The sequence below is a fragment of the Giraffa tippelskirchi genome, chromosome 12 (genome assembly GCF_054371585.1).
Source record: "Giraffa tippelskirchi isolate mGirTip1 chromosome 12, T2T-mGirTip1v1.2.pri, whole genome shotgun sequence".
NCBI lineage: Eukaryota > Metazoa > Chordata > Mammalia > Artiodactyla > Giraffidae > Giraffa > Giraffa tippelskirchi.
Window position 1 is genome coordinate 57,605,572 of NC_137286.1, and position 10,937 is coordinate 57,616,508.

General features: G+C 40.6%; 1 non-coding gene across 1 annotated transcript; it reads left to right on the forward strand.

Annotated features, from left to right (window-relative positions):
• The first annotated feature begins 1,035 nt into the window (after positions 1-1,035).
• LOC145530639 (U6 spliceosomal RNA) lies at positions 1,036-1,137 on the forward strand. The gene has a single exon (XR_014071955.1). It is a non-coding gene; the product is annotated as a U6 spliceosomal RNA (small nuclear RNA).
• Positions 1,138-10,937: the final 9,800 nt, after the last annotated feature.

A 10,937-nucleotide genomic window follows, 5' to 3' on the forward strand; every position in this document is an offset into this window, starting at 1 on the left:
AAAGACACAGAAACATGATTTGGTGACATTGTCACACTTGGTAAAAGTAGCTTTCAGTCAAAAGAACAGCAGAGTTGGTAGCTTTATTTTCTGAACAAATTGTAATTTCAAGTTGGATATGCAATTTTGTTGGCCGTTAAATGTGAAGCTACTTGAAGAAAAGTCATGCGGACAATAGAACATTATACAGAAAAGAAAATGAAAAGAGGGATAATGGTGTCAGAAACCAGGTAAATTGGTGTCTGAGGGTTCTCCGTATTGATTCCAGAGAACCCATAGGAGAGATAGATAGGAAAGTAGATGATAGATAGATAGAGATACAAATGTAAAGAGAGTTATTACATAGAATCAGCTCATGCACTTATGGGGACTGACAAGTCCCAAGACCTACGGAGTGATTCAGCAGGATGGAGACACACGAGAGCAGATGGGGCATTTCTGATGGCAAGCAAAGGTCAAGGTCCCAGCTTGAATGCACTCAGGCAGAAGAAGTAGTCTCTTAGTCGGGAGAGTCAGCTCTTTTGTTCTATTCAGACCTTCAACGGATTGATCAAGGCCCACCCTCATCAGGAAGGATATCTGCTTTACATAGTCTACTGATTTTAAATACTCATTTCATGAAAAACACCCTCACAGAAATACCTGTTTAATGTTTAACCAAATATCTGAGCACTCCTGGCTCAGTCAAATTGACACAAAATTAGCCACCATACCTGGCCAATATGTTAACCGTTCTTGCACTGGGACTTCTGTATCTGCACCGGTGTATGTGTCTCTATATGTGTGTATAGTGTTTAAGAAATGTATTCTTCTGACTTGTTTTTAAAGCTCCCCTCGTGGATTCTTGAAATTCCACCATAGATTACTTTTTTAGTTGAGGTCAAATTCAGATAACATAAAATTAACTATTTTAAAGTATACAATTCAGTGGCATTTAGGACACTCCCAACGTCCTACAACAATGACCTCTATCTAGTTTCAAAACATATTTGTCATCCCAAAGGGAAACCCTATGCCCATTAAGTAGTCATACCCGTGTTCACTTTGGCAGCACACATACTAAAACTGGAACAATACAGAGAAGATTGTGCCCCTGCACAAAGATGACATGCAAATTCTGAAGCATTCCATATTTTTATTATCATGCTAAGTGAAGTAAGATGAAAGAGAAAGACAAATACCATATGATATCACTTATATGTGGTATCTATTAGTAAAATATGACACAAATGAACCTATCTATGAAACAGAAACAGACTCACAGACATAGAGAACGGACTTGTAGTTGCCAAGGGGGCGGGGGATGGCAGAGGGATGAAGTGAGAGGTTGGGGTTAGCAGGTGTAAACCATTACATACAGATTGTACAAGCAACAAGGCCCTACTGTATAACACAGGGAACTCTGTTCAATATCCCCAGATAAACCATAATGGAAAAGAATATAAAAATTTATGTATGTGTAAAAGACAGTAAATCTCTGATATTCATAGACTTAAAAAAAGTAGGCATTCCCCATCCTCCCTTTACCTGGCTCCTGGTAGTCATTAATACACTTTCTGTGGCTGTAGATTTGTCTGTTCTGGATACTTCATATAAATGGAATCATATAGTATATTGCCCTTTATGTCTAACATCTTTCACTTACCATAATGTTTACAGGCTCATTCTTTGTAGCATGCATGTATCAGTGCATCATGCCATTTGATGACTCAATATCCCTGTCTATGTATACACCACATTTTGTTTATCTGTTCGTCCTCTGATGGGCATTTGGCTGATGGGCCTTTTGACTATTGTGAATAATGCTTCTATAAATAATAGTAGCGTTACTGTGCACAGTACCTTTTCAAGGGTGTACAAATATCAGTTAAAAAATCCTACTTTCAGTTCTTCTTGGAATTTCCAAAGAGTGAATTGCTGGGTCATATGGTAATTCTACATTTAACTTTGAAAAATTGTTTTCCCCATCATAAGAAATCAGGATGACATTTAACACACACACACACACACACACACACACACACACACACATTGAGAGGTTGCAATCTGCCATTCTAAATGCTTGTGATGATGACAAGTCAATCTGATATTGTAAGTACGGTAGAGGCCTCATTTAAAGGTAAAATGATAAAGCTACTCAATTCCACTGATCCTTTTCTTTTCTCTCCCCATCATTTGTGATATCAAACACAAACTTTCAGTGGTAGAGGCCATGTACTGACTTTTCCTGTTGCCTCAAGTTCAGCCAACAATGGACTCTAATGCCCTTCGTTGCTTCATAACATTCTGGAATAAGAGACTTACATAGCCCTCAGGGTCATTATGAATGGTCGCCTTCCAGTTCTGCAGAAACTCAGCAACTCACCCGGGGAAAGAAATAACTGAGGTTTCTGGGGTCAAGGGTTCTAGCTTGACATGTGTCTTCAACCACAGAGCTGAGTTCCCCTCCTGGTTCCCCTCCAGGGCTGGGGTCAGGCAGAGGTAGCCATGAAGGAAGCAGAGAGGAATGGACTGGGGAGTCCCTGAGAACCCTTAAAGCCTTCACAATCAGAACGCCAACTTTGCTAAACCAGAAAAGATTTCCCTTCCAATAAACATTGCTTCAGTTAAGATATTTAAGGGATTTTCTTTCAGCAAAACTATTAGAGACGAAATAAAAATCACACAGTCTTGAGAGAAGAGAATTGGTCACATATAAAATTTTGATCTTCATTCTTAAGAAGCTGGACCACAGATGAAGGCTTAAAATTTTGGCTTCAGATCCATTCATAAGCCAGCCTAGTAGAACAACTAGATCTGCCCAGTAGCCAGACAACACTAGCACATACCTATTCTCCTGATTTTCTCCAGTATGGCTGTCTCTCTCGGGTCAATAGATATCTTACAAAAAATAGGCCCTTCCTTGAAAAAGATCGATGACCCCTCATTGTGCTGTGCTGTGCTTAGTTGCTCAGTCATGTCTGACTCTTGGTGACCCCATGGACTCCATTGAACCCGTCAAGCTCCTCTGTCCATGGGATTCTCCAAGCAAGAATACTGGAGTGGGCTGCCATGCCTTCCTCCAAGGGATCTTCCCAACCCAGGGATCAAACCCAGGTCTGCTGCATTGCAGGTAGATTCTTTATTGGAGGTGGATTCTTTACCATCTTAGCCATCAGGGGAACCCAAGAATACTGGAGTGTGTAGCCTATTCCTTCTCCAGGGGATCTTCCCAACCCAAGAATCAAACCAGGGTCTCCTGCATTGCAGGCAGATTCTTTATCAGCTGAGCTACTAGGGAATACACCTCTTTAAGAAGGACTGAAGAAAGTTAAGTCATCTTAGAAGTCTTCCTACAATATAATAAAGAATCTTGACCTCACTACCCAAAGATATGTGTGTGCTCAGTCACTTCAGTCTTGTCCAACTCTTTGTGACCCTATGGACTATAGCCCACCAGGCTCCTCTGTCCATAGGATTCTCCAGGCAAGAATACTGAAGGGGGTTGCCATGCCCTCCTCCAAGGGATCTTCCTGACCCAGGGTTCAAACCTGCGTCTCTTGCATTATAGGCAGATTCTTTACCGACTGAGTCACCGAGGTAGCTCATATTCTTGAATATCAGAATATAAATTTTGAAATATAATGAAAAGGGGAGATACCATCCACTGTTTTTTACATAAATACAAGCTCTTACTTTTGTCAGAAAAGATAGTACATATACACTGGGATTCTGTATTTCAAGATTTGCTTCCAGGGAAAAAGAATTAAAGTTCAATGGACTAGTTATTTAAATCAAGTTCCCTTCCTCTGACTAGCAGGCACTATGCAGATTCACAGCTGAGAAGCTGGTCCTACAGCTGTTACAACACCAGCCCATCCATTTCACAGGACCCAGCCTTGTATTATAGGAAACGATGCAGGTGAATGGCAGAGCTTAGGAGCCAGGACTGCATTGTTCTCTTCTGTAGGCGAAACCCCGAAGCATAATCTAACGATGTGCAAAATGAAGTTTCTTTCTGAGTCATCCCTTGCTGGATACAGGGTATAGTGATGACACGGTGACTACGTCATTCAGCAGGAGGCTGTGAACCTTTTGACAATGTGAAGGCGACTGACAGCCATATTAACATGACGCAGTACAAGAAAGGATGATGCAGGGGGTGAGGCTACTTGGGACATATGGGTAAGCTCTAGGACACAGCAATGGACCTTAGAGACCTCACAGATCCATCTAGGATATCCAAGGACAGGAATCCCAGCAGCTTGCCTGAGCTACTGCGCAGGAAGTCCGTCTCCACCGTGGGTCTCCCACTGTGCAATCCAGGCTTCGTTACTTTTCCACATACACTATTTCATGAGAAGGTGATTGGTCTTATTTTTCTCAACTCTTGGAAAATTGCTGGGGAGAAGAATGGGCTGAGTGCCTCGTTACCTGCAGTCCGCCCCCACCCCCACACAACCCAACGGCGTGGAAGCCACGGTCACCAATGCAGAACTTTACCGTTGTGAAGTGTCACTGTTTCCACAAGGAGCAATGCTGATTAGAGAAAAGAGCATTAATAACAGTACCCCCACCCATTGAGGACCTACTGTGTGCCAGGCTGAACGCTCAACATCCATTCTCCACCAGGAGGCAGCTATAAAGATGAGTCCAAGGAAAACCAAACAATGTCATTAATTTCAGCATATAAAACTACACCATTGAAAACCTTCTCGTGAACCACGGGCGTACCGCACTTACCGAGTGCTGTAATTTGAAGTCTTTCATTCATAGACTGGTTTTTGTTGTTGTCGTTCCAGAGATGTTTAAGCAAACCTACAAGTTCATTTATACTAATGCCTTAAGGACTGGATTTAGAAGGATCATTTACACATGGTCAGAGGAGAGTCAGAAAGTGTTTCAGGGGGCCTGGAAGAGTCTTCACTGGGCTAGTGATCTCAGGGAACATCTTTCATGTGGGCTAGATTTATCAGATACTGCTTAGTTTAACGTTAAAAACGTACTATTTTTCAGACGAAGAATCAGAGGCTCAAGGAGGTTAATTGACTCAGCCCAAGTCTCAGAAATGGCACGTACCAGAGTTGAACTGTTAAGCCCACGATCTGGGGACTGTCCTCTCCCAAGTCTGGCTGAGCAGCCTTTCTCAGGAAGAAAGAACTGGTCTAGCTCTTACTGACCACAACCTGACCCAAAGCCATCCCTTCACAGACAGCTACAAACAGCATCAAGCAGTTGAGAAAACTGCATTGGGGTATCTGACCTCTCAAAGGCAGTCCTTAGTTCTCCCTGGTAAAAAGATCCTCGATTCCCAAGTCGACTAATTTGAGCTGGATTGCAGAACCAGATGAGGTTGAAACAAGAAACTCACGCTCCATAATCGACTATAATCAGATGATCCGGAAGACTTGAGAAATCAAGGGAGGACCCACACATACTGGGTAACAATTGACAAAAGCATTTGACCCACATTCCCTAATATTTCCAGGCAGAACTGAGTGACTCACAATGTAGGGAGAGAATCATGTTCCTTGGAAAGCATTTCAGATTTTTTTACAAGCATTTAACTAACTTGCAATTTTTAAAACGTGCTCCAAAGCACATTATTCACATTAATACTTCTTCTGTGGGAGATGCTCCATAAAGCGCAGGATGTTAGAGTGGCACCTTCTTCTCAGATCATGGGAAGATATTTCCTGTGAGCTTCACTGATTCACATGAGAGAAAGGGTGTTCATCAACTTGCCAGTGTTCCTTTATGGTTACTAATGAGCTGCGTCTTTCTTTTGATCTTTGAGAAAAATATTGTGAAATATTTCTGACATATAAAACTATGGAGAAAATAATATAATAAATGCAAGGGTATCTGTCTTCCAGATTAAGAAATAGAACTGTACTAACACACTTGAGTCAGTCCGTGTTCCCCATCTGATTTCTCTTGGTGATGTCCATCACACCTGGGCATCCACAATCCTGCACAACTAAGCAATACTGAGTATCATTTTGCACAACTGCACACTATGTAAATAGTGTATCAGTGACAATGTTCACAACTTTCATTTTAATTTAAATCAGCTTTATAACCTCAGATATGCAGATGACACCACACTTACGGCAGAAAGCAAAGAAAAACTAAAGAGCCTCTTGATGAAAGTTAAAGAGGAGAGTGAAAAAGTTGGCTTAAAACTCAACATTCAGAAAACTAAGATCACAGCATCTGGTCCCATCACTTCATGGCAAATAGATGGGGACACAGTGGAAACAGTGACAGACTTTATCTTTTTGGGCTCCAAAATCACTGCAGATGGTGACTACAGCCATGAAATTAAAAAATACTTGCTTCTTGGAAGAAAAGTTATGATCAACCTAGACAGCATATTAAAAAGCAAAGACATTACTTTCCCAACAAAGGTCTGTTTATCAAAGCTATGGTTTTTCCAGTAGTCATGTACGGATGTGAGAGTTGGACTATAAAGAAAGCTGAGCGCCAAAGAATTGATTCTTTTGAATTGTGGTGTTGGAGAAGACTCTTGAGAGTCCCTTGGACTGCAAGGAGATCCAACCAGTCCATCCTAAAGGAGATCACTCCTGGTTGTTCATTGGAAGGACTGATGTTGAAGCTGAAACTCCAATACTTTGGCCACCTGATGCGAAGAGCTGACGCATTTGAAAAGACCCTGATGCTGGGAAAGACTGAAGGTGGGAGGAGACGGGGACAACAGAGGATGAGATGGTTGGATGGCATCACTGACTCAGTGGACATGAGTTTGAGTAACTCTGGGAGATGGTGATGGACAGGGAGGCCTGGCATGCTTCATTCCATGGGGTCGCAAAGAGTCGGACACGACTGAGCAACTGAACTGAACTGAACTGAATTTAAATATTTTAAAATAAATTCAACCTCAAAGGAAAAATAAAAAGAATCGTCCAGGTTGATGCATGTAGTTCCAGATCATTTATCGTCACTGTTGTATAGTACTTCACTACACAAACATACTTTAGGTAATGCACCATCCTCTTGTTAATACTGAAGAAATTTCTAATTTTTTGCTCTTATATATGAAGCTGATATGCACGTTCTTACATCCCATTCTGTCATTCTATCACTGAATGCATTCATGTATTTTCTGTTTTCTATTTTCATGTACTTTCTAGTTTCCATGTGTCTCCTTAGGCACATAAGTGAAATTTTCTTTCAGATATTTCTAGAAATAGAATTGCTGGATCACAGGGTATGTTCATTTTCATCTTTATTTTGTGTGGCTAAACTTCACTACAAACTGGTTGTATATATCTTCTTCTGTATGTGCGAAGTATGACTTCCGCTTTCTCCACATTCTCATCAACACTTAGTATTTTCTGTTTTCAGTCTCTGTCAATCTGATGCCAATCTGTCCTTTAACTTTGTGAAAGTCGCTCAGTAATGTCTGACTTTGCGACCCCATGGGCTATACAGTCCATGGAATCCTCCAGGCCAGAATACTACAGCGGGCAGCCATTCCCTTCTCCAGGGGATCTTCCCAACCCAGGGATCGAACTCAGGTCTCCCACATTGCAGGTGGATTCTTTACCAGCTGAGCCACCAGGGAAGCCCAACTTTGTATTTCTTTAACTTTGCATTTCCTGATTATGATGAGGTTAAGTATTTTTTCTTTATGGCTCATTTGGGTATTTTCTTTTCCAAATTACCTGTTTATATCATTTGCTCATTTCCCTAATAGGATTCTCTGTTTTCTTATCATCGAATTTCAAGTGTTCTTTGTATGTTGTGTGTATATTGCAAACATCTTCACACCTTACCCTCGTCTGTGCTTTTCTCCCTCACCCTTTGTTCCCTTCTGTCTCAAAACACAGACTTTCCATAACTTTAATCAGGTTGAATTTATCAGTCACTTTTATGTTTATCCTCTTTGTATGTTTAAAAAAATTCCCTCCCTATCACAAGATCACAAAAATGCTTTATTTACATGTTTTGATAAAAAATTAATATTCTCATATTGTATGTCTTTATTGTTCTTAAGGTTGATTTTTTACATATGGTGTGAGGTAAGGATAAATTTCATTTCTTTCCTTAATAGATAACCAGTTGCCCTAAAAGATTTGTTAAATAGACTGTTCTTTTGACACTGATTTACAATACAATTCTCTCATACATTAAGTTTCTGTTTAAGCATTATATAGTTACTGGGGTCATTTATTTCTTCCACTGGTCTGTATATCCGGCCTTTTGCTGATTGCACACTGGTCAAATTACCATAGTTTCAAAATAAGTCTCGATTTCTGGCCACACATGACCTCTCTGCCCTAGTTAGTTCTCTTCAAAATTGTCTTGAAAAAGAACTATTATTTGTTGGCCTTGTCAATTTTCGTATAATTTTCTGATATGTTGTTTGGAGTTATACTGGATTTTTAGATTATTTGGGGGAGAGTAAAATTTTTTGTGATTTTTGGGTGTCTCTATGCACAAATATAATCTATCTCCCTCATTGATTTGACTCTGTTAAAATATATTTTAATAATAATTTTTATTTTCTCCATAAATATCTTTCTTAGTTCTTATTAGATTTATTCCTAAGAAACTTATATATTTTGTTACTGTAAATACTTCTTTTTGGAGAGCATTTTTTTCATGGTTGCTGATCTGTACCTTTGTGACTGATTTTATAAATATTTATCTTTTTTCCACTGATATTCAAACTTTCATTAAAACTAATAATTTTTCTGAAGAGTCTAAGTTTTTATGAAGATAATCACGTCCTCTGTAAATAATCATAGCCTTTTTTCTTCTTTCAAACTCATACAATTTACCTCTTTTTCTTGTGCTCGGCTATGCTCTATAGATGGAGAAGGCAATGGCACCCCACTCCAGTACTTTTGCCTGGAAAATCCCATGGACAGAGGAGCCTGGTAGGCTGCAGTCCATGGGGTCGCACAGAGTGGGACACGACTGAGCGACTTCACTTTCACTTTTCACTTTCATGCACTGGAGAAGGAAATGGCAAACCCACTCCAGTGTTCTTGCCTGGAGAATCCCAGGGACATCGAGGCCTGGTGGGCTGCCGTCTATGGGGTCGCACAGAGTCGGCCACGACCGATGCGACTTAGCAGCAGCAGCAGCAGCAGCATGCTCTATAGAAGGGTCTTGCATAAAACAGTAGTTCTGAGCATATTTTTCTGAAATCTGTAAGTTTAATCATTAAACATATTTGCTCTGTTTTATGTGCTTCTTTCATTAAATTTACTAAATCTTATTAAAAATCATGAATAGGTGTTGAATTTTATCCCAAGCTTCTTCTGAATCTATTAAAAATGAACATTTTTTTCTCTTACAATTAGTATCATAAATTACATCAGATTTTCTAATGTTCAGCCATCATTGTATATGTGGAATGCACACAGCTTGGTCATAGGAATCACAATTCAATACTTTACTTCTGTTGACTGTATGTATGGCAACTGATGATTGTCTACCAGATAGTCACCCACATCCCACTTCCAGAACCCTGGCTGGCCATGAATTTTAAGAGGACTTTTTCCTTAGTTCAAACCAATCATTGCGGTTCCCTTACCACACAAGAGGAAGTCTGCTTATGGGGAAAAGAGAAAAAGAATTTCAGGGAAATTTCCTTTGAGACACAAGAAAGAGAGTCTTTCTTCTAATGCTTGGACATTGTTTTACGTATGAATGTGATGCCTTGAGCCTTTGCTACCTTTTCACAAAAATCAATATGTCAACAATTGCAGAGGACAGCAGATTCCTTGAGGACATTCCTGAGACCCTGACTGGTCCCACCTCTGGAACTGCTCCACCTCTCAACTTTTTTCTCAATAATTTTTACCCCTAATTTTTAAACCATTTTGAAATATATGTTCAGGAAACTATGGCCAAAAGTGTTTTTACAAACATCCTGCTTTCTGATGACTCTAGACTTTGGTTCATTTATTGATTCATGTATGACTTTGACAAATATGTTTGGAGGGCTGATCACATGCCAGACTGCTGAAGGCTGAAGACAGAGAAGACTGGGCTCTGTCTTCTAGGAGTGCATAGCCTGAGAATGGAAACAGAGTAATAAGCAAATAATTGAAATCCCATTCTACACATTCAAAAGATGAGGTAGCTCCACAATTATATGGGAGTATGGGAGATGGGGGAGGCTTTAATTCTATCCTGGGACAGACAGAGGAGATATCCAAAAGACAGCTGGCTCTTGGAGAATGATCAGTTTTATAATTAGTCATGGAGACAGAATAAAGGAATTTAAAGGGAAAGGGCATGATCTTGAAACAACTTGGGAAGCAGCTGGGCTCAGTTGGCCTTGCAGAAATGAGAGGCAAGGTTGCATTTTCCTCTTTTTAAAATTGTTATTTATTTATCTTTTTATAGGAGGATAATTGCTTTCTTATGTTGTGGTGGTCTCTGCCATACATCAGCGGAAATCAGTCATGATTATATGCATATCCCCTCACTCTTGAGCCTCCCCCACACTATCCCACCCTTCTAGGTCATCACAGAGAACCAGGCGGGGCTCCCTTTGTTATGCAGCAGCTTGCCACTAGCTAACCGTTTCACACATGATAGTGTACACATGTCACTGCTTCTTTCTCAATTTGTCCTAGCCTCTCCTTTCTCTGAGAGAGAGGAAGTTTCAGTTTCCCTTTAAGCAGTGGGGGTAGAACCAGGAGCAACCAGACCGTGTTACAACACCCTCCTCTGTTCTGGCCAGGTTCCCAGAGAATAGGAAGGTGGGAGTGGTGCAGGCAGAGGGGCGGTGGGGAACTTAAGGCAGGGCTCCCGGGTGAAGTTGAGCTTGAGGAATGAGACCTCAATAGCTGACATCCCTGACAAAGGATCTTCACCAAGAATGGTCAGCTGTGGCTTGTGAGATGCTGAGGTGGAGACAGAGAGATTTCCCCAGGTACTTATGGCCAAAGGAGGGAATTTCTCCAGTACATTGC